The sequence below is a fragment of the Helianthus annuus genome, chromosome 11, assembly GCF_002127325.2.
Source record: "Helianthus annuus cultivar XRQ/B chromosome 11, HanXRQr2.0-SUNRISE, whole genome shotgun sequence".
NCBI lineage: Eukaryota > Viridiplantae > Streptophyta > Magnoliopsida > Asterales > Asteraceae > Helianthus > Helianthus annuus.
The window spans coordinates 90,778,956-90,803,602 of record NC_035443.2 but is presented as its reverse complement, the minus strand read 5'-3'; positions in this window follow the sequence as shown (position 1 = coordinate 90,803,602).

Genomic DNA, 24,647 nt, shown 5'->3' with positions numbered 1-24,647 from the left:
GATAAAGACTGAAGATGCAAAGACTCGACATTTAAGACTCGTCAACATCTGAGGGGGAGTCTGTTGGTGCATACATCTGTCGTCTTCGTCTTATATCGAGTCTCAGTTTACTACATTTGAAGAGGGTTTAGTTTGAAGAAGGGTTTAGTTTAAAAGGGTTTAGTTTGAAAAGGGTTTAGTTTGAAGCTGAAAGTTTGAAGAGGGTTTAGTTTGAAGGGTTCCGTTTGAAGAGGTTATGTTAGTTTCAAACGGAAGGGTCCCTCCTATAAATATCCTTCAAACTTTCAGCATTTGTAACTTTTCGGCTAGAGCAACGAAGTGCTGCCGAAGTGTTGTCAGGTTGTAAAACGTCTTTATATCAATCATACAACAGTTTATAGTGTGAATCTTGCTGAATTGAACTCTACACGTCTGTTTCCGCCTTTCTTTTAGAGATAAACTCTTCTGATCGACTCGTTCGGGTCCGAAATCGATCCTACATTGTTAGATACGCGCAGTATTGCACGGTACGCGCTTAAACTCGAAAAATAGAGTTTCTTAACGTTTTAATTTATTTTTCCTCACGATTATGATTAAAATTACTATTCTAATCATAACAAACTATTTTTAGGATTTTAACACTGATCGGGTGGTCACCGACGTACGTTTCGCATTTTAACCGTTACGCGATAAGCGTTTATTTATCGTTGCCAACATAATTTTTACCAATGTTTAAATTTACCAACTCATTAAATATCATATATAAACATCATAATCAGTAAAATACAACCTTTTTATCTATTCACAACACGCGTTACAATTGTACGGTACGACCTGAAAAGCCGGGTGTCACAGCTAGAAACCGAACAACTCGACTAGGAAAACCCGAACAACTCGACTAGGAAAACCCGAACATTTTTTTAGATATGTTTTGGTTTGGAGTCTCTGATATTTGAAACATTAAGTTTCGGGGCTTTTTAAGGTTATCATATCACAAAGTCAAATGACGATTTCATTTTGGTGATTTCTTTTAGTCCCAATATAAATTTTGATGATATTTTTTAGTAGTGATAAGAATTTTAATAACATTTTGTAAAAAAAAACAAGTTTTTTCATCTTACATTTAAACCTGAAAACCAAACAACCCAACCCGAACTAACCCAGACCTGAATAACAGGAACCCGACCAACGCGAACTTTAAATGGGTCGATTATCGACTCACTTTTTCCTAGCAAAAAACCCAAATAACCCAACCTGAAAAACTCGTAAACCGAAGAACACTCCTAGATGTATGTTGCATTATCCAGAGTTAAAAGTAGAGATGAACCAATCTATTAATTTTAGATAAAGATGTAAACTTACTAATAAACATCAAATGTTGTGTACAAAAAAATATAAGGAGATTGATGAATTAAAAGTGTCACTTTTAATTTTTCATTATTTTATTATACGTAATATGTAATTTTAATTATAAAAAATATTTAGAGATTTATGAATTATATATAGTTATATACAGACAGACTATATTATAATGCATTTGAGAGTGGAACTTTAAGATGCCTAGTAGTTAAAAACTTTTTTTAGTTTAAAGAATAAGGTACAACCCTAAAATAGTTTAATTATATTAGTTTTTGAAATACTAATTATATTTTAGGGTTAACTTTGCATAATAGTAAACAAGTTTCAAGAGTGTTTTAATTAGGTTACTCATAATTTTTTTTTCTTTCAATTAGGTCATTCGAGTTTCATTTGATGTTTCAATTCTAGATATTTTACCTAAATAGAAGGTCATCCATCTTACATAGCATTTATTTAGATTTTTTTATTTAAAAAATTTGTTGACATGTCACATAAATGCCAAATAGGTTTAAATTTTTTTTAAAAAAATTGTAGAAAGAGTTAAAAAAATGCGAAAAAATTATAAAAAAAGTGATTTTGATTGTAGGGTTTACAATTGTTATAGTTGATTGTGGGTTTTGATTTGTTTCTAATTCATTATATTTGCGTGATATAGATTGTTTTGGATTTAGATTTTGTGTTGATTTATTATATTTTCTTTTATTTACATCCATGTGATCATGTTTAAAAAAAAAGTTAAATAAATGCCATGTAGGACTATGACATGCTATTCAGGTAAAATATCTAGCATTAAAACACCAAAATAAAGTAGAATGATCTAAGTGGAACAATAAATTTTATCAGTGACCTAATTGGAACACTCCTAAAACTTCATTACTATTCTGTGGTATATGTGACAACCCGTACTCTCGTTGTCGAGAGAAGGGCATTTCAGTAATACACGCATTTATTTATTTATTTATCTATTTTTACTATTATTATTATTATTCATGAAATAATAATAGTCCGCGACTAGAGATTTAAATTAATTGCGCATTTGGTTAATATAACCGGACAAGTCTGGTTGGGCAAGACTCACAATCGTTCAACGGGTTCACACACTTGGGCTAGGCCCAACCTAACCAACCCAAACCCTACACTATTTAACTATCTTAAACCCCACCCCCCTCATTTTTGGACAAAACCCTACAAGATTTATGGCAGCCGCACAACACCAGACACCCCTCTTTCTCCCATCCTGAGTCCGACGACCGGAGCCACGATTTCCGGCTAATCGGTTTTCTGTCCGATCAACACCCCAACTCCCAGAACTCATCCCCCCCCCATGTTCATCTTCTCCTACACCCACACGTACATCCCCTCCTCCCTCAGCCACGCACAACCATCACCTCATTCCCTCTGATTGAACTAACGGCCAACACCCACGTTCGTTCCTCCGATGATGACGACGGCGGTGGATCTAAACGGCGACGTAAGAGAGAGAGACGATAGAGGAAGAGAGAGAAACAGAGAATTCCGGCGACGATGTTATTCCGGCAACGGCGCTGAAGTTGGAGAAGACAGCGGCAGCTGCTGAGAGTAATGGCTGTTGCAGCGGCGGTATCGGTGATGGTTCTCCGACGAACCCAGAGTGCCGGCGACGGAAACAATGGCAACAATGGGTGGTCCGTTCAACCCACGAATCAATCGGTCAGTATATGTTGGCTGTATTTATATGCATTTTGTGGTTCTTGAACAATATTAGTATGGTGCTTTCATTCACAGTTGAGTTGGTGGTGTTGGTAATTGTTGAGATTTTTGAGTATATAATTGTTAAATGTCTGTTGTATGAACCAGTTTGAAAGAACGACCGCTGTTGACTGATATTGATAGGAATGATATGACTCTTTTCGTATAAGCTGTTTTTGTGTATTGTGCGGATTGATCAGCCATATGCTTTCATCTTACAGCTTGAGCTTAGACTGTTTCTTGTAAATTGTGCTAAATTTTGTGTAGGTTGACTAGTATATATAAAAACTTGTGTCTGTTGTGCACATTTTTCCTTGTCAACAATATTGATAAAGTGCTAGTGATGAACAATATTGGTTGTTTATTTTGACCTAATCATATGTGTGAAATAACGCATGTATTTGAGATGTATGGTGGTAGACTTCATATAGCAATCTATTATGTGTTTGTTGATTATTGGTTATGAACAAGTGTAGGAATCTCATTATTTTGGCATGATAGGAGTGAATAAGATTATGAATCTGATGGTTGATAGATGGACAAATTGCCTCATGATGGTTTGTAGAAATTTATAATATCCGTAAATGAAGTTGTGATGACTAGATGATTGGTGAATTATTTAAGCTAGAAATTTGATAAGGAAGTAATAAGAAATATCATGATTTTTAAACTGAATAAATTAAAAAGGGATACAATTTGAAATCTACTGTGTTGATCTGATTTGATGACTGTACGGCATTTGGAGCACGTTAATAAAATCTGATTGGATAGTACATGTTAATGAAATTTGATTGGGTAGTACGAATATGAAATTCTAGAAGCATCTGCATAGTCTACGAGTCAAGACCTTACGGTTACGACTCGAGATCTCATGATCTCGACTCGAGACCTCTACGGTTGCGACTCCAATATTCACAACTCGAGACCAACTGTTGCGACTTAGAATCTAGTGGTTGCGACTCGAGACCTCATAGTCTCGAGTCGAGACTATCCGGTTTCGACTGGGCTACTAAATCCGTTATTGGGCCGCACTATGTGATAACCTGTTTTGGACTGTGTGTTATTTGCCACTGCTTAACTGGACTATGTGCTGCTAGTGTTTAACTGCTCATATGTTAGGATAGGCCGAATAACGTATATGCTAGTGTGACTTACGTGCTATGTGTTAGATACGTGTAGTTTGTGCGTGACATTACTTACATATGAACCTAATAAATATTTACAAACCATAATAGGGTATGGTTGACCAACGTAACACAAGTAAATTGACTACCGAGCAAAGCAAAGGTGAGTTCACTACTTTTTACTTAAAGCATGCGTTCCCGGTGGTTGGGAAACGGAACGAAACAACTTTTCCTGGTTTGGAATTGCTTACTATCTCCTTGTCCGGGATGCGGTATTTCTATCTCCTTGTGTGGGATACGGGTAACAACACTATCCCCTGTGAGGGATACAAACCTACTTTTCTTCCCTTGTTATTGGGAACCTTTAGTTAATTACTGTTTATACGGATTGCAACAAACAGCACTAAACGAAACTCTATCACTCAAGTCCCTACTACATAATACCGATTAGTCGCCGAGGCCAGGCGAACGGGTTATTAGTTGATAGCGCTATTTAGGTTTTACCAGCCTCACACCGTGCCCGTGTATGGGATCGGGCGTGAACTAATGGACTCAGGCATCCGTCAATGATGATAGAACATCGACATCGGGGCATTCTGCGGAAACGCAACGGTTACCTAGTGTTCGGTATTGGAAAAACAGTTTAGTCGCTTACTTTGGGGTAGCTCCCCATGGCATGTATAAACGAGTAAATTAACTGGTTAAAACAAGTTTTTGGAATTAAAACTGGAAAACTGCAAACACGTGAACTCGCCAACGTTATGTTGACACTCTACTGCATGCTTTGCAGGTTGCTAGATACAACTTTGGACGGACGTTGCAATCGGATGGAGTGCGTGGTTCGTAAGTAACATGTTAATAAACTCGTGGTTTCAATTATGATGCGTTTACTTCCCCTTTCCGCTGTGAACTTCGACTATGTTTTGAAAAATTTAAATTAGGTCACTAATTATGCTAATGTTTATAACAATAACTAATCCGTTCAAAATAATTAGTGGCTAAGATCCTGGTCGTCACACGCCTCGCGGTAATACTCCGCGAGTGGATTTTTGAGGGTGTGACAGATTGGTATCAGAGCCATTGGTTATAGCGAACTAGGTTTTATATATAAAATATTTTTGGTTTGGGAAATAAAATATTTTTATATATGAAAACCAGACTATAACCGTTCTTTAGTGGAAACCACAACGACACCACACTCCGGATTGCAAGGTTCGTCAACCACAGATGCTCACCTGGTAATGGTAGGCTAACGTCAATTACTTGTGCGTAACTTATGTGTGTGAACATGCATGTGTGTATGTGTATAAAAAGCATATATGTGTTAGTATGTATGCGTATATTTAGTATTTAACACAGTGGAACATTCGAAGGGTAGGCTAGCATGTTGCATGATAAACAGGAGCGAGTCCTCCTAAATCTGGTTCGAAACCACTATACACTAAGGGCAAGGAACCAGTTATTCCAAGCCCTCATCTACGTATTTCCTTATATCATCCCTGGACAGCAAATCGACGCGAGGGACGTCCACTCGATAGACCTGCCCAGGACGGGCCTGCTACGAAGCGCATAGAGAAGTTACGAAAACGAATCGACGAAGGGGAGCCACCCCTACAACAGGGGATATTAGTAGGAACGGCGACGTCATTCGCATCCTTTTTACTTGCGTATTTCTTTTCCCGCCTTAAGTAGTGGGACTTGTTCCCTCACCCGACTGATCACCTGGATTCTTGAAGCATTCTAGTAAGTCTACACTTTTCGAGTTTTTGTTTGCACGTCTTGAACACAAAAAGCATGCGTGGTGTATGCTTCTCACTGTAGTGCCAGCAATCGTATCACCTTTTCATCGACCATGAAGTTATTTCCCCTAATTCCTCGTTACATGGTTAATCCTTATTCAAGTTTAATCTTATACCATGGCGCACCCCAAAACCCAGCAAAGTGATATCATTCTTACAAGCCGGCGTATTTGAAAGCGTGGCAAGACGAAGACATGGACCAGTCAACCCACCGACGAGTACGATGACCTAGATGCTTACCCTATCTTTCATTTGCCAGAATCCATTATTCTTTGACGGCTTTTCTGATTCTGTGAATCCTTTCGCCAGCTTTCGTACGAATCCGCGTTTATTGCTCTGATGGTATCCCCGTTCCTATCCTTTCTTTTTCCCGACATCCACGTTTCTTCGTATAGAAACCTTGATCAGATCACTCTTTAGTTTGGTGAATTCAACAAACTCGACCTTTGGCCGACAAACTTTTTAGCCCTTGAAATTCAACAACGTATTACTTCAATCGTACTTTTCTCGAGAACCTGTTTTCGTAGTTACCATCGAAACCCCCCCGATGACGCAACCGCCACTCCAAACTCATTGCACGACTTAGAACCATCCACTCGAACTCGATTTCCTAACTGATTTGAGGAATCACATACTGCCAGATGTCTCGGTAGACCCTAAAACCTACAGGCCCGCACGACGACCATCCCTCGCTAGCTACTTCTTTTCGTGCTAACCCAATCGACGTAACACCCCTTGTCAGCAAACGACATTCTTTTACACCCATGACTTGTGTACGACCAGCTACCTAATCGACGTCAGATAAACCCCTATTGCCGACCCCAAAGCCTTCTTGATTTGTCTTAAATTGAACGCATCAGTTACGACTACCCTTCTTGCATTGTCTCGCTACTCGTGTTATGATTCACAGATTCCATGATCCGTGTCCTACTCTACTCTGCACGAATCTTCGTTTGAAACAAATTACTCCTTTGAATGTTACTCGTTGGAGCAACGAGCCAAGGGTACCCCGGGGGTAAAGGTACCACAAGCGTTGGTCCCGGAACCTGATACGATTGACACCTAGTTACGACACTCGAATTTATTCCATCCTACAATTGTTTCTTTCGACGACGTCTGAACCTATTCTGAAAACCGGTGGGAATCAGAACGGCTCCTAGGCTCTATCCTAGTGTTTCTACAACGCAAACCGCCTTACGCTAAGTTTCCAGCAAACAACCTTTTAACATCGCAAAAGCCCGCTTTTCTCGGCCATATACGAAACCCCTCACGATTTTGACCCGTAAGAGTATCACCTGACATTAGGAAGGTGCACAATAATCCGCAACTCCAGCAATTGAAAGATATTCTACGAGGTGCTTCTATCTTACCTTATCCTATCCAAGGCATTGGTGAAACGTCTGCTAGTAACGACACGCAACCAAAGAAACCGCTAAGTTTCCGAACCTACAACCATCTACTTAATAGAAGTAGCAGTGGGGGCACGGAGTGCTAACTTCTATCACTTTTGATCGAAACCTACGTTCTGTATCCGAATCGTCTCAGACTGAATACAAAAACCTTTGGCTCACAGTTAGGCATAAGCACCACTTATCGCCTGCAATCAGATGGTCAGGCCAAACGCACCATCCACACACTCCAACGCATGCTGAGAACGTGTGTTATCGTCCTTGGACACGAGTGACACTTTCCTTTGCAGAATCTCTTCCAACAACTGCTACCGCATTGGCATTCAGGCAGCATCATTTGAGGCATTGCACGGACGCAGATGCCGGTCACCTCTGTGTTGGGCGGAAGTCAAATTACCGGCCCAGAACTTGCACTTGACACAACGGGTAGGATTGCCCAGGATAGACAACGCATGGCGGCAGCTCCAGACCGTCAGAAAGGCTATGCGGATAAGCGTAGGAAACCTCTAGAACTCCGAGTCGGAGACTGGGTTCTACTTAAAGTTTCACCCTGGAAGGGTGTGGTACGTTTTGACAAACAAGGGCAAACCTAATCCGCGATATGTTGGACCGTTCGAAATTTACCGAGAGGATCGGTAAGGTTGTTATAGACTAAACCTGCCTGAAGAGCCGAGTGCGGTACACAACGTCTTTCACGTGCCTAATCTGAAGAAGTGTCTGTCAGGTGCAACATTCGTTATTCCTTTTTAGGAACTCGTGATCAGCAACAAACTACGCTTCGTTGAGAAACCGGTTGAGATCAAGGATCAAGAAATCAAAACCCTCGAGCGTAGTGTAACTAACAGAACGAGTTCGTTGTAACTCACGCTGTGGCCCAGAGTTTACCTGAGAACGGGAAAACTAGCTGATGCGCATGTATCCCCAGTTGTTTACAAACATTACTTCCAGCACTGAAGCTACAACTGAATTTCGGGAAGAAATTTCAAGCCAATAAGGGGATGATGTGACACCCCGTTGAAACATTCTCACACAAACTAGCTTGTCAGTGGCTACGCTTTAAATTTCGGGACGAAATTTCTTGAACTTGGGGATAATGTGACACTTCGGGTTTTCCTGCGCATTAATTAATTTTGTGAAATTCTATACTATGTGGAATACGTACAAACTCTGTGGATCTTGTGTTACGTGACTGTTACGTGCTATGTAAATGCTATGTGGCCTTATGCACTATGTGTCTTATATGTTCGTTTTGTGGACTTTCGTGAAACTGCTTGTATCTGTGTATAGTAATGGAATCTATGTATACATATGGAGTGCATCGTGTGACCTTTGCCTAAATTTCGAGGACGAAATTCCAGTAACATGGGGAGAATGTGACAACCCGTACTCTCGTTGTCGAGAGAAGGGTATTTCAGTAATACACGCATTTATTTATTTATTTATCTATTTTTACTATTATTATTATTATTCATGAAATAATAATAGTCCGCGACTAGAGATTTAAATTAATTGCGCATTTGGTTAATATAACCGGACAAGTCTGGTTGGGCAAGACTCACAATCGTTCAACGGGTTCACACACTTGGGCTAGGCCCAACCTAACCAACCCAAACCCTACACTATTTAACTATCTTAAACCCCACCCCCCTCATTTTTGGACAAAACCCTACAAGATTTATGGCAGCCGCACAACACCAGACACCCCTCTTTCTCCCATCCTGAGTCCGACGACCGGAGCCACGATTTCCGGCTAATCGGTTTTCTGTCCGATCAACACCCCAACTCCCAGAACTCATCCCCCCCATGTTCATCTTCTCCTACACCCACACGTACATCCCCTCCTCCCTCAGCCACGCACAACCATCACCTCATTCCCTCTGATTGAACTAACGGCCAACACCCACGTTCGTTCCTCCGATGATGACGACGGCGATGGATCTAAACGGCGACGTAAGAGAGAGAGACGATAGAGGAAGAGAGAGAAACAGAGAATTCCGGCGACGACGTTGTTCCGGCAACAGCGCTGAAGTTGGAGAAGACAGCGGCAGCTGCTGAGAGTAATGGCTGTTGCAGCGGCGGTATCGGTGATGGTTCTCCGACGAACCCAGAGCGCCGACGACGGAAACAATGGCAACAATGGGTGGTCCGTTCAACCCACGAATCAATCGGTCAGTATATGTTGGCTGTATTTATATGCATTTTGTGGTTCTTGAACAATATTAGTATGGTGCTTTCATTCACAGTTGAGTTGGTGGTGTTGGTAATTGTTGAGATTTTTGAGTATATAATTGTTAAATGTCTGTTGTATGAACCAGTTTGAAAGAACGACCGCTGTTGACTGATATTGATAGGAATGATATGACTCTTTTCGTATAAGCTGTTTTTGTGTATTGTGCGGATTGATCAGCTGTATGCTTTCATCTTACAGCTTGAGCTTAGCCTGTTTCTTGTAAATTGTGCTAAATTTTGTGTAGGTTGACTAGTATATATAAAAACTTGTGTCTGTTGTGCACATTTTTCCTTGTCAACAATATTGATAAAGTGCTAGTGATGAACAATATTGATTGTTTATTTTGACCTAATCATATGTGTGAAATAACGCATGTATTTGAGATGTATGGTGGTAGACTTCATATAGCAATCTATTATGTGTTTGCTTGATGATTGGTTATGAACAAGTGTAGGAATCTTATTATTTTGGCATGATAGGAGTGAATAAGATTATGAATCTGATGGTTGATACATGGACAAATTGCCTCATGATGGTTTGTAGAAATTTATAATATCCGTAAATGAAGTTGTGATGACTAGATGATTGGTGAATTATTTAAGCTAGAAATTTGATAAGGAAGTAATAAGAAATATCATGATTTTTAAACTGAATAAATTAAAAAGGGCTACAATTTGAAATCTACTGTGTTGATCTGATTTGATGACTGTACGGCATTTGGAGCACGTTAATAAAATCTGATTGGATAGTACATGTTAATGAAATTTGATTGGGTAGTACGAATATGAAATTCTAGAAGCATCTGCATAGTCTACGAGTCAAGGCCTTACGGTTACGACTCGAGATCTCATGATCTCGACTCGAGACCTCTACGGTTGCGACTCCAATATTCACAACTCGAGACCAACTGTTGCGACTTAGAATCTAGTGGTTGCGACTCGAGACCTCATAGTCTCGAGTCGAGACTATCCGGTTTCGACTGGGCTACTAAATCCGTTATTGGGCCGCACTATGTGATAACCTGTTTTGGACTGTGTGTTATTTGCCACTGCTTAACTGGACTATGTGCTGCTAGTGTTTAACTGCTCATATGTTAGGATAGGCCGAATAACGTATATGCTAGTGTGACTTACGTGCTATGTGTTAGATACGTGTAGTTTGTGCGTGACATTACTTACATATGAACCTAATAAATATTTACAAACCATAATAGGGTATGGTTGACCAACATAACACAAGTAAATTGACTACCGAGCAAAGCAAAGGTGAGTTCACTACTTTTTACTTAAAGCATGCGTTCCCGGTGGTTGGGAAACGGAACGAAACAACTTTTCCTGGTTTGGAATTGCTTACTATCTCCTTGTGCGGGATGCGGTATTTCTATCTCGTTGTGTGGGATACGGGTAACAACACTATCCCCTGTGAGGGATACAAACCTACTTTTCTTCCCTTGTTATTGGGAACCTTTAGTGAATTACTGTTTATACGGATTGCAACAAACAGCACTAAACGAAACTCTATCACTCAAGTCCCTACTACATAATATCGATTAGTCGCCGGGGCCAGGCGAACGGGTTATTAGTTGATAGCGCTATTTAGGGTTTACCAGCCTCACACCGTGTCCGTGTATGGGATCGGGCGTGAACTAATGGACTCAGGCATCCGTTAATGATGATAGAACATCGACATCGGGGCATTCTGCGGAAACGCAACGGTTACCTAGTGTTCGGTATTGGAAAAACAGTTTAGTCGCTTACTTTTGGGGTAGCTCCCCATGGCATGTATAAACGAGTAAATTAACTGGTTAAAACAAGTTTTTGGAATTAAAACTGGAAAACTGCAAACACGTGAACTCGCCAACGTTATGTTGACACTCTACTGCATGCTTTGCAGGTTGCTAGATACAGCTTTGGACGGACGTTGCAATCGGATGGAGTGCGTGGTTCGTAAGTAACATGTTAATAAACTCGTGGTTTCAATTATGATGCGTTTACTTCCCCTTTCCGCTGTGAATTTCGACTATGTTTTGAAAAATTTAAATTAGGTCACTAATTATGCTAATGTTTATAACAATAACTAATCCGTTCAAAATAATTAGTGGCTAAGATCCTGGTCGTCACACGCCTCGCGGTAATACTCCGCGAGTGGATTTTTGAGGGTGTGACAGTATATTCCCTATATTTTAATGCCCCAATTTTAATTGCATTTAAATCTCACATTTTTAACAAATTATGATTAATTAATTAGTAGTTACATTTTATCCACTTATAAAAAACTAACTACCCCACGATTATTGAACAACCATTACTTTTTTGTATGTTAATATATATGTAGGGAGGGGCTCATGCGAGAACCACCCTTATTGTGAGAACCTTGAGAACCAATGTGAACACAACCTAACCCCCCCCCCCCCCCAAAAAAAAAAAAAAAAAAAAAAAAAAACCTAAACCCCCACTCCCCCACCCCCAAGCTAAAATGCTAAAAACTAAACCCCCAAAAAACCTAAAAAAATCTAAAACAAATAAAAAAAAATCTAATTTTTTTTTAATTTTTTAATATTTTTCATGTTAAAATCGCTACTTTTAGAAGCAAAAAAAAAATACTTTTTTTTGGCGTCGAAAAGTAGCGATTTTTTTATAAAAAATATTAAAAAATTAAAAAAAAAAATTTTTGTGTGATTTTTAGCTATTTTTAGGCATTTTTGGTATGTTCACATTGGTTCTCGCGGTTTTCACAATAAGAGGTGGTTCTCGCATGATCTTCTCCCTATATATGTATATATATATATATGTATATATACATATATATATGTATATATACATATATATACATATATACATATATATATACATATATATATACATATACATATATATATATACATATATATATATACATACATATATATATATATATATATATATATATGGTTAGCTTAACGTACAATATCTCTTATGGTACAATATGTACGCGCTCATCTCAGCCGTCAGATCTTCATCCCACAATGAAATCGTAAGTTGGTTTTTTGTAACAATTTCGCATGTTGTTTTTTTTAACATGCGATTTCATCAAAATTACCACATGCGAAATTGTTACAAAAAACCAACATGCGATTTCATCTAAATTATCACATGCGAAATTGCTACAAAAAAACCACATGCGATTTCATACATGCTATTTTATAACATGCGATTTCACTATATCGTACGTATTGTACGTTAAGGGATAGTGTATTTTACACTTTCACTATATATATATATTTAAATTACACCATAAAAATAAGCACTTTATTCTCTTCAATTTAAGTATAGTATTGGTATAGTTTTTTTAGTTAAAAATTGATATATTATGTGATTAACAGTGTTAGGGTGAGCAATAACTGAATCGTTAATCGAAATCGAACCAAAAACAGATGAAACCGAGCCGAAAGCAACCAAAAAACTGAAAACCAATTAACCAAAAACCGGTTATCGTTTTTTTTGTACCCTCGTTTAACCAAAGTTAACCAAACCGGACCATTGAATTTTTCATATATTTCTAGCTTTTATACCTCTAGTTCATGCATTTCATATTTTATACCTCCATTCAAGTATTTATATATCCATTTCATGTATTTATACCTCAAGTTCATGTACTTTTTAACAAAAGTTTTAGCCAAGTTTGGTTTTGGTTATTAACCAAAATTAAAAGAACCGAACAAAAAACCGCCAATCTAACTAAATAAACCAAACCGACTGGTTAATAAAATATACTAACTGATGACTTTGGTTTTCAGTTTCGATTAAAGATAATAACCAAACCATGCACACCCTAATAGTTTTTGTGTTACCCGTCGCATCACGCATACATCCTTATAATGTGTGTATGTATATCCCAATATGCAATCATATAACTTTTATGGAACTTACACAATAAAAACAAATTATAATAAATTAAAAACCTCTTGTAGCCTTATTTATACAACAATAAGTTGTATAGTTATATGTGCATATCATTTTCAAAAAAGATATTTAAAAAGTAAATATATTTTAATAAGGCACAACAAAGATCCATTAAACAAAACATTCTGCATTCTTCTTAACTACATCATACATTCATACTCCATATCCAAAACCAGTCAAAATAACGAAAGAATGGTGGAAAAGAAGGTCCTGCAATTAGTGAGTTATGAAAAAACATGAGTTAAAAGCAAAGGTGATGATCTGTGATGTCGAAGAAGTTTAATGAGGAAGAGGATCAAATGATCTCTTATAGCATTGCATGAATTATGATGTTGATCAAATCAAATAATTGATCCTTAAATCAATATATTATCTGTGAACGACAACTTGTTGATGTATCGTTAACATCGGGTACATTCAAATCAGAACCTAACAAAAGTTGGCATTAATTAGTTTTTTAGTTTTGGTTTTGATTACATATTATCATAGTGTTCATTGGCTTTCAAGTTACTAATTGTCGGGTGCAAGTTGCCAAATCCAATAATGCAAAATAGTGTCATAGAGTACATTTGTTTTTAGTGACCTTGTACGATGACATATTGTTGGTGGATGGTTTCGTTGAAATCATATCGAAGTGAAATGTTTGTCTTCTAGTTATGTTTAAAATATTACAACTAAGTTTGTATTCTACCATTGTGCCACCATGAGGTATTACTACGACGGCATAACGGCGAGCTATGATAATGGTGGCACAATAGCGGCAAAAGATAAGAAGATATAACCAAATCAATATATTTATGTAATGTATCCGGGATAGGACTAGAGAGGGAAAAGGAGAATAGAAAACATTCTTACATGATATGCACAAAATACAACATATAAATCATATCAAATGAGTGATAAAAACAACCCCTTTTTAGTACTAATGTTTGGAAAAAACACGTTTCTTTATTTACTTTTGATTTTGAGGATTAAAAGAGGTTAACGGACAAAAGGAAAAATTAATGGCAAAACCAACATAAATACAAAGAAAGGAAGTTGGCACACTATACTGTCACACCCCGATTTCCAGGTGTCTCACCAGTGGGTCCGGTGGGGGATTACCGTGACGATGTTGGCAACAATATAGTCAAACCACACAATTATATAAATGCACAGCGGAAGCTTAAAGATAAATATATACTTCAACCTCTGGTTGTAATATCAAATGTATTACAGAAGTCGAATATATCCACATCGGATCAAGATAATAATAAAATATTGTTCATTCAGATACGGCATCGAGTTTGCGAGACTATTCGTGATGCTTAGGAAGCTAATACCAGCCCATTTCGTATAGTACCTGCACTTAATCTTTTTGGGGAAAATACGTCAGTTTACACTGGTAAATACATTCAACTGACACATTTGAAAATGTTTATTTAAAATTGATTTGAATGCACAAGGCACAAACTCTTTTATAACTTGGGAAAATTATTAAAATCTTGTGAACGTTTTACATGTTCTTTTATGCGTTCAGTAGCCCGGGTCGTGCCGGGTTAAAGATTTATAGACACACCACATTGCGTAAAACCGTAGTATAAAAAACCAACGGCTACGTCTTTTAATTTAATGTCGACAATATATACCGGGTGTACGCCTACACCGGGATGTCGATGGTCGTGGCCATTTCGTAAAATGATGCCAAGGATATCCGGGACAACGGTCATTAAACCCCCCAAAGGCTTTTAAGAAACAACACTGTTTAAATGAGCCAATCATATTATTTAATTAACCACCTAAGCGATGGAAGAATATAATGCTCAATCAAGCGGTATTAATATACCGTAACCCAAGCCCATATAGGGGAAATAAGTTAAAGTATTTACCTTTGCAAGTATATATCCTTAATTCGATTAAATCGCCGATAGCTTTTACCGGGGCTCCTAATCTGGAACGAAGGTTTTAATTAACCTCTTAGAATCCTAACGGGTCTTTATATTGGCCGTAGCCTAGACCGGTTGGTTCCGATATATGAATATGGTTTAATCGCGCGAAAAGGCGAAAACCGAGAATGGAATGTGACTCTGCCCCAAACAAGTTCAGAGACTTGTTTTATATGGGTTCAAGGTTCACACTCTGGATTTTGGGGTTCAAATAATATAGTTTGACCCGTATCGGCTAAATTATGAAAACTGCAATAGGCGAAACGGTTAACCATGAGAGTCTTACGCTTATTTCCTAAGTCAATATGCCTCAAAGAGGTTGTGGTATCAGTAGGATACCTTCCGTGATGCCCGTAACGAGTTTAAGTTAATATTACGCCCCGTAGGGGCTTTTCGGTCATTTTAAAGACTTTAAAAGGGCTTTTCGAGTTCTACAAGAAATCTGAGTTTCCCGAACAGTTTATAAAGTCTAAAGGACTTTATTTATTATTTAAAATCAGTAGCAACTGGAATCGGGTCAAAAGACCTTGTAGAACTCAAGTTTTGGCCGAAAAGGGCATATTCGGTATTTACCGAACCGTAGCCATAACCGCAGGTTATGAGCAAGGTAAAATTTATTAAAAATCTTAAAAATTCCCAAAATATTATTTTAGTACAGTGGGTAAAAGTTTTGGTGACGAAATCTTGGTTTAGATGGTCGTTATGCTAATTGCGCCGTTAATTACTAAAGTTTACTTTAGTTGCGCTTTTTAGCATAACTCTCATTCTAGACCTCGGATTGACGTGAAACTTTAAGGACATGCTTATAATTTAATAAGCAAGGTTATGGTCCGTTCACGTGTCCGAAATACTCGTTTTATTTTCAAAATGGCGTTACGGTCAACTTTTAGGCGATTAACGGAAATGTGCAAAAGACTCGGATAACTCATGAACCGATCACAGAGGTTTATACCATCATGTAACCTGGTCCTAAGAGAGTCCTAAGGTATATCTATACCTCACAAAAACGGGTCAGAACTGAAGTCAAAGCAAAAGTCAAACTTTTGCGACATTCGGCTCCGAACCGGGTCAATATAGCAAATGGTCGATTCAAACGAGCGCAAACAAGTTTATATGCTTAATATCATTTTTTATGAACATCAAAACAAGTTTCTTAACGTATACATTACAGATTATGTAGAAAATAGCAAAACGACTTTCTGTTGACTTTTTAAGTGCGCGTTTGACTCGATATTTGACATAGTTAGAGTGGTGATCAGAGGGAACCCTTTTAGAGGTTTATTACCCACATTAATACCAACTCATAACTACCTTTGATTCGTCATAAGACTGAACCATCTTGGATTTAATTAAAAGTCAAACCGTATTTACGACGGTTTGGTTTCTAGCCATTTACTAAGCATAAAATGAACTACAATTGATCTAAGCAACTTACAGAAGTTGAGAGCTGATTATAGAGCAGAGAAGAAGACTTGGAAGCTCTTGAAATGATCAGATAGAAGTGTTTTGAGTTGTGATGAACTTATGGACATAACCTTGCTATTTATAGCCAATGTCAAGGTCCAAGATCATCACACAAGGGTCTACAAGTGCCCTTGGATGAATGGCAGGTACCCCTAAGTGATATGGGTCGAGCATAGGGTGCCCATGCCTCATTTATTGGTTGTTGGTCGTTCAAAGGCTCCAAAAGGCATGTAGTTACAACTTTCTGCATCTGGGCGTCCCACGCGGCCCGCATGGGAGTTCCATGCACTTTTAATGCGGGTCGCCTCAGTTTCAAATATCAGACGCGTAAAAGAGGAGGCTCGCTGCCCGCCTCAACTTAGGCCAAAACATCACGCGGGTCGCGAGGGGCCTGTTTTTCAGATTTTTAAAATCTTTTGTAATGATTATCAGAATCCGGTAATTAATAACGAAATCTTTCGTAATGATTTACCTGACCTTTCGGGTTTGAAGGGGTAACTTTGCGGTTTGGCCCTCGGTTAATTACAACTAGGGACCTCGTGTTATTTACCCGCGTTGTTAAGTCCCCGGTTAGTTTAGTAATTATTCAGAAAGCCTTAACTTTCATTATTGACGCTTTTAACCCTTCTCCTACGAATTCGATCGTAACTTTCTCGTTTCATAACGAAACTTCACGAATTTATATATTATATTTTTGTGAGTGTTTAATACTGTTACAAAGCTTTGGGAACGTTAAAGGGCCACTCAGAGGTATAATTAAACATGTTGACACGGTTAACCCCTGTAGCTTGTAATCTCTCACTTTCTTTCGTGTTTCGCTTCTGTACGATTCATGATTCATTCGTTTGAAGGTTCAAGCATTATTTAGGGTTACTATACAGTATATTTACCCTTGTTGACGTTTATAACCCTCGAATTTACATACTTTCAAGGTTTGTCAAAATTAGTCCTTTATTTAATATGGATGCCACGTGTAATCAAATGACACGTGTTAACACATCATTGGACACAAAAATTCGAGGTGTTACATCCTCACCCCCTTAAAATAAATCTCGACCCGAGATTTACTCAAATAAATAGGGGTACTTTTCTTTCATTGTGTCTTCGACTTCCCACGTATATTCGGGACCTCTACGAGCATCCCATTTGACCTTTACAATCGGTACGTGCTTTCTTCGAAGCTTCTTCACCTGTCGATCTTCAATCGACAAAGGTTTTTCTATAAATTTTAAGCTCTCATCTATATGCACATCTGTGTGTGGAATCACCAATGATTCATCGGCGAAGCACTTTTTGAGATTGCAGATGTGGAACACATTGTGAATTCCATTGAACTCTTAAGGCAAGTTCAACTTATAGGCGACTGACCCGACCCGTTCAATGACCTCAAAAGGTCCTATGTATCTCGGACTCAGTTTGCCTTTCTTGCCGAAACGCATCACCCCTTTCCAGGGTGATACCTTTAGCAACACTTTTTCACCTACTTCGAAGTGAAGATCCTTACGTTTTGGATCAGCGTAGCTTTTCTGCCTATCGCGGGCAGCCTTGAGACGTTCCCGGATCTGGACAATCTTGTCCGTTGTCTGGAAAACAATCTCTGGTCCTGATAATTGGACCTCTCCTACTTCCGCCCAACAAACAGGCGATCTACATTTCCTACCGTATAATGCCTCGAAAGGCGCAGCCTTTATGCTGGTGTGGTAGCTATTATTGTAGGAGAATTCGATTAGGGGTAGGTTCTTATCCCAGTTACCACCTAAATCGATCGCACATGCACGAAGCATGTCTTCTAGCGTTTGAATAGTACGCTCACTTTGACCGTCCGTCTGTGGATGGTAAGCCGTACTGAAGTTCAAACGCGTGCCCAAAGATTGCTGGAAACTCTTCCAGAAATGAGATGTGTACCTGGTATCCCTGTCGGAGATAATAGACACAGGTATGCCGTGTAAGGCTACAATCTTATCAACATAAAGTTGGGCTAACATATCGGAGCTATACGTCTCCTTGATGGGTAGAAAATGAGCCGATTTAGTCAGTCTATCGACTATGACCCATATTGTATCGTTTCCTTTCCTGGTTTTGGGTAACTTGGTTATGAAGTCCATAGTTACGCATTCCCACTTCCACTCGGGAAGTTCAGGCTGTTGTAGCAAGCCAGACGGCTTTTCGTGCTCGGCTTTGACTTGAGCACAAGTTAAGCACTTTGCTACGTGGGTGGCCACAGACTTTTTCAAGCCTATCCACCAATAGTTTGCCTTTAAATCTTGATACATCTTGTCTGCTCCAGGATGGACTGAGTATTTGGAACTATGGGCTTCCTGGAGGATAACATCTCGTAGTCCCCCATAAATTGGAACCCATATACGTCCGTTCAATCTAAGAATTCCATCCTTGCTAAGAGTCAACTGCTCCTCAGTTACTCCTAACTTTTCATTAGGATAATTAGCTCCCAACACAGCCTCTCGCTGTGCAGCTAAAATCCTTTCAATTAAATTGTTCTTGACCTCAATGCTCTTGGCATTGATTCGAATAGGTTTTACCCTTTCTTTCCTGCTTAAGGCATCAGCGACCACATTCGCTTTGCCGGGATGGTACCTGATCTCGCAATCATAGTCATTCAAGGTTTCCATCCAACGGCGCTGCCTCATGTTCAACTCCTTCTGGTTGAACAGGTGCTGGAGGCTTTTGTGATCAGAATAAATCACAAATTTAATACCATAAAGGTAATGCCTCCATAATTTTAGTGCAAATACAACGGCACCCAACTCCAAATCATGGGTGGTGTAATTCTTTTCATGCACCTTTAATTGCCTTGAAGCATAGGCAATCACCTTGCCCTTCTGCATAAGCATACACCCCATGCCTGTGTGTGATGCATCGCAGTAAACTACGAATTCATCTGTACCTTCAGGTAGTGTCAACACAGGTGCGTTGCTCAGCTTTTGCTTTAGTATTTCGAAGGACTCTTGCTGCTTTGGGCCCCAAATAAACTTTTCTTTCTTCTTGGTTAGAGAAGTCAAGGGCGCAGCAATCCTGGAAAAAATTTCAATAAACCTCCGGTAGTATCCTGCTAACCCCAGGAAGCTACGGATTTCGGTAGGCGTCTTTGGCTCTTGCCAGTTCATGACCGCCTCTACCTTAGCGGGGTCCACTTGGATACCACGCTCACTCACAACGTGACCTAAAAACTGAACCTCTCGTAGCCAGAATTCACACTTCGAGAATTTGGCGTAGAGTTTCTCACGCTGTAGTAATTCGAGAATGCAACGGAGGTGCTTCTCGTGGTCAGCTTGGTTCTTGGAATATATAAGGATATCGTCGATGAAGACTATGACAAATTTGTCCAAATACGGCTTGCAGACGCGATTCATGAGATCCATGAACGCAGCCGGTGCATTTGTGAGCCCAAAAGGCATCACTAGGAACTCGTAATGACCATAGCGAGTCCTAAATGCTGTCTTATGCACATCCTCCTCTCTGACCCTTAGTTGATGATAGCCCGACCTCAAGTCGATCTTTGAGAAATAGCTTGCTCCTTGCAGCTGGTCGAACAGATCATCGATCCTTGGCAAAGGATATCTATTCTTTATGGTAACTTTATTTAGCTCTCGATAGTCGATGCACAACCGCATCGATCCGTCCTTCTTCTTTACAAATAGGGCTGGTGCTCCCCAGGGAGATGAACTAGGTCTGATAAAACCCTTCGCCAGCAGTTTATCCAACTGGGTCCTCAGTTCTTTCATTTCCGTTGGAGCTAGTCTGTAAGGTGCTCTTGCTATCGGAGCTGCTCCAGGAATGATGTCTATTCTGAACTCCACTTGTCTATCTGGTGGCAAACCAGGTAGTTCTTCAGGAAAAACCTCGGGATATTCAGAAATGACAGGAAGATCCTCGATCTTCGGCTTAGGTTCTTCAATTATCACCCGAGCCATGTAAATTACACAGCCTCTGTTCAAACATCTAGAAGCTTTGAGCATCGACACATCTTCGGGCAGTCCATACTGCGTGTCTCCTCGAATGGTAAGCGATTCACCACTTGGAGTTTTTATCACTATGTGCCTCTTGCCGCAAATGATTTGGGCCTGATTACGGGATAACCAGTCCATGCCTAGAACAATGTCGAAACCCGCTAGTTTGAAGGGAAGTAGAGATAGAGGAAAAGAATGGTTCCTAATGGACATTTCACATCCTTCTAGAATAGTTGAGACGGTTTCTATCGTGCCGTCTGCTAACTCTACTTCGTATTTCGCATCAAGGGTTTTGATAGGCATATTTAGTAGTTGGCAAAATTTCTGGTCTACAAAGGATTTATCAGCGCCAGAATCGAATAGTACTCTTGCAAAAATATATTATTTACGAGAAAAGTACCTGTAAGCACGTTGTCGTTCTGGACCGCTTCCTTTGCATCCATGCGAAAAACTCTCGCATTTGACTTCTTGGTCTCTTCCGCCTTCTTGGCATACTTAGGGCAGTTACTCTTGATGTGCCCCTTTTCATTACAACCATAGCAGGTTGCATCCTTGATCTTTTTGCACTCCACAGTTTTATGATCCTTGGACTTGCATAGTCCACAGGAAGGAGTCTTTGATTGCGACTGTGAGTTTGATGCAAATCTGCACTTTCCAGAGTGGGGTTTCTTGCAGATTTTGCAGTTGAGCCTTTCACCAGCTTGCCCATCTTTCTTGGCCTCAGCCCCTTTCTTGCCGTCATCGTTTCCACGATGCTTCTTTCCAGATCTTCGTGAGGTATCATCCTCACGTTTCATCTTCTCAGCCTCCTTGCTCCTTAGGGTCCTCAGGCGGACCGCGTCTAAAGTGAGAGACAAGGAGAGGTCAGTAACTGACCTGAAGGTCGTCGGCCGGGAGGCCTTTACACTTGCCTTTATCGCAGGCTCCAAGCCCCCAATGAAACGGGCGATTCTTCTAGACTCTGGTGTCACAAGGTACGGAACCAGGCGAGACATCGTATTGAAGCTCGTCAAATAAGCCTGGCAGTCCAGGTTCGTCATTACCAGTGACACAAAGTCAGCCTCGATCTTCTCAACCTCATGCTGAGGGCAGTAGTTTTCCTTTATGAGAGCAATAAATTCCTCCCATGTCATTTTGTACAAAGCAGACTTACCCGATGCCTGCACCAACGCTCTCCACCACGCCAGGGCCTCGCCCTTAAATGACTGGGACACATACTTCACCACATCCCTCTCTGCACACCCGCTGATGTCCACAATAGTGTCCATCTCATCTAGCCAGGTGATACAGTCAACAACACCTTTCTCCCCTGTAAATTCCCGGGGCTTACAAGATACAAAGTATTTGTAAGTGCAACCCTTAGCATTTGATGCATCGGTATATTCCCTATCGCGATGAACGCTGTTCTCAGTGGACGAGTGTTTGTCGTCATCTTTCTTGGGTTGAGAGGGTGGTTTGGAGTGTGTCTTTGGTTTAGAGGGTGGTTTTGACACAGTTCTGCCTTGAGACTCAGTATATTGACGATCAAGAGCTGCCTGAACAACATTGTCAATCAGAGCCCTCAGCTGTGCGCCTGTCAGATGCACTGGCGTATTGTCGTAGTCATCTTCATTTGTATGGCTGTTCTCTCCATTGGGATCCGCCATTGTAACTTGAATCTGTTACAGAAGATAACAAAATTTTATTCAGGAGATTATTATATAATTGTCTTTTATGACAATTTGTCAATCATGGTAACAGAGACCATATTTGGTTAACTTATTACTTCATTAAATATTAGGATTTGAATATATCCTATTTCAGCTATATAAATAGTATTGGCGGCATAAAGCCTAATCACGAGGATGTTTTATAACATTAGCCGAGATTTCAGAGAATCAAAGGCATAGAGATTTGAACCGTAGTTCTTTTACCTCTTTCTGACAGAGTGTCATAGACCACCACTGCCTTTTGTCTTTATAAGACAATTATTATGGCCCATAGGCACTACACCTCTAATGGATGTTTCAATATGGTTGGCCCGTAGGCACTACATCACTAATGGATGTTTTAATAAGATTGGCCCGTAGGCACTACATCACTAATGGATGTTTTAATAAGATTGGCCCGTAGGCACTACATTACTAATGGATGTTTTAATAAGATTGGCCCGTAGGCACTACATCACTAATGGATGTTTTAATAAGATTGGCCCGTAGGCATTACATCACTAATGGATGTTTTTAATAAGATTGATCACCTGCATAGGTGATTTAACCCACGATTTATAAACCATTTAGTTGGGCTTTGAAATCCTTAAAGGATTATTGTATAAGAATGACGTGCGTGATTTTAACGAATCACATCTGCCATGAATGTCAACGTGCTTGCAGCAGTTAACGGGGAATCTGAATCTTTTAATTAAGTCCTACCATCTTGACCGGATCTTAAAAGACACCAGGCTAGGTTTCACTCGTAAGATTCTTTATTTAGGCAGATCAATTTAAAAGGATTGGTTTTGATTTATTTCATACATATTAAAACAAAACTCATAACATACATTCCATAATCTCAAATACAATCACATATTGCCCTAAACGGGTCTTTCAAATAGTACATGCCTCCATAGAGGTTTAAAATAAGTGACAAGTCCACGCAGGGACTAATACAAGATAGGTGTCCATGTAAGGACTAAAAGATAAGTCCACGCAGGGACTGAAATACGATAAGTGTCCACGCAGGGGCTTATTTCAATATATAGAAATTACATTAATACCACTATTAAGGGCTAGTGGTCACGTTTCTTCTTTTTGCCCTTTAGTAGGTTCGCCAAGCCTTTGAGAAATCCTCGGTGGCTTTTCTTCTCTTCCTCGAACTCTCTCTCCACACGATCTAGTCGATGGAGTATCTCTTCCTGTTCAGGAGGAGAGAAACGTGGTTGTGGCGCTTGTTGCGGAGCTGGGGGTCTGGGCGGTATTGGATACCCATGAGCTGAGTAGTCCGGTGCTCCCATGTTCCCATGAGCTCCGTCAGGGTAGCGCGCATTATATCTAGCCGACACCACATATGGGTCGCGCTCATAACCGTAGTTGTATTGTGCTTGTGACGGTTCGAACGAGTTATAAGCCGTTGGACCCGTGTAAGCAGGTATGGGTTGGTCATATCCAAATGGCGGCGAATTTGGTGCAGTTGGTGCGGAGTTCGCCTCCTGTATAGGACTTGAAGGTCCTTCTTCTTGTAGTGGCGGATATGGCTACTAGTAGAATGTCGAGGGGTGCTGAAGTGGATACCCCCTACTCCTCGTGTGGACATACGAGCATTCGTCCTCCTACGCCTTGGCGGATCAGGTATTACTGGTTGCGCCGGTGGCGGAGGTGGTGGCGTAACTGCCTCAAAGCGTGAATCCTCAGAGGGATCCTGTGGATGTCGCGGTTGTTGTGATGTCTGTTCAGGTGGCGTGTAGTACCACTCATGTCGGTCGAACAACGCTTGGAAACTGTCTGGTCCCTGATAGGGTGTGCCATGGAAGGATGACCCATCAGAGACTTCTATCGGATGCGTGGGCGTACCACGAGCAGGTTCAGTTGGATCAGTATCTTCATCCATATGGTCTTCGGAGAAGTGATCTTGTGGGCCTAATGGAACAAAGCCTGAAGGTTCCTGTATGTAGTCAGCCGGATTAAACTGACCTATGAAGTATGGAGTAGGGTCGTCGTAATTTCGGTGCGATACCGAACGTTGT